Here is a 1,255-nt window from a genome sequence, read left to right as displayed (position 1 = left end):
TTTTCCATTTTCTTCTTTTGTTGTTGTTTTTTAGCACCTGTACAATAAAACTGTACCATCTCCATCCAGAGCCAACCACAGCAAGGCCCTCCTGCCTTTGGATGGTACATACTCTCTACAAGGATTGTTCGGAAAAATAGCAATTGGTAGAAAAATAAGAAGGGGGGGAGACAATGCCCTGGAGGGGCGGGGCCAGGGAAACAACCCAAGCTCCTCCTCCCTCCCTCTGGTAACAGATCTAACTAGGCATCTGAAGGCCTAGGAGCCACTCACTCAGTCCCCGAGTTGATGTGGAGCCAGGCCAGAGACTGGTCCCTTGCCCTCGCCTAGTTAGTCCCAGGGCCCTTTACAGATTCCAAAGAAGAATGAGGGGAGGTGGAGGAGAGAGGGGTAGAGGATGCTGTGAGTCTGTGGGAGGGGTGGCAAGGCAAAGGCTCAATATCTCAAGATGGGAAGCCCAGGGTAGGTAAGGTGAGGCAAGTAGGGGAGGGGTGCAGGGCAAAAGATGCCAGAACACGCTCATACTCTGCACTGAGCCGCTGAGCGGAGCAGAGTGAGGAGCACCCTTGCCTCAGGCCCATCTCAACCTGCCTTTATTAGAGTAACTCGGGAACCCTGCTCCCTAGTAAACACCAATCTCAAGATGGAAGCGCCGCTACAAAGGGCAGGGGTGGGTTGAAACTGGCAGGGGGTGGGGGAGCACCAAAGGCCAGGGATTTGCCCCCAGCCCCCCAGCTCTGGGCCAGCAGCAGCCAGGTTGTTTAATCATCCGATGATGTCCCCCATCCTTCCTCACCCTGCTCCCTCCCCAAACAGAGAAAGACAACCTGGGAATACTTTTCTCAGAGGGAGGGAGCATCCCCGAAGCTTATGCAGAAAGGAAGGGAAAGGAGGTAAAAGAAAGTCCCTCAATACAACAAGTTGTCTCAAATCGTCACAGTGATACAGACTTCTCAGAAACCAATGAAACAATACAAATTAAATACTAATAAAATAAATACTATGGAAGACAGAAGAGCACAGGGAGACAAAAAAAGGGGCACTCAAGAGATTTGGGTTATTCTCATTTCTCCTTAGGACAGGCCACAGCCACCCAGGCCCATGTTTGGTCTTGGTCATAAGCGTAGAAGCCAGTCCAAGGGACCCTGGTGCCACCTCCCACCATCTCCAGACCTCTTGTCTTCAGAAGTGGAGTTCAACTTTCCACCCCATCACCAATCACAACAACAACAACAGGGAGATGAGAACTAATTGT

This window comes from Mastomys coucha, chromosome X, assembly GCF_008632895.1.
Source record: "Mastomys coucha isolate ucsf_1 chromosome X, UCSF_Mcou_1, whole genome shotgun sequence".
In the NCBI taxonomy this organism is placed as follows: Eukaryota; Metazoa; Chordata; class Mammalia; order Rodentia; family Muridae; genus Mastomys; species Mastomys coucha.
This window is presented reverse-complemented; position numbering follows the sequence as displayed.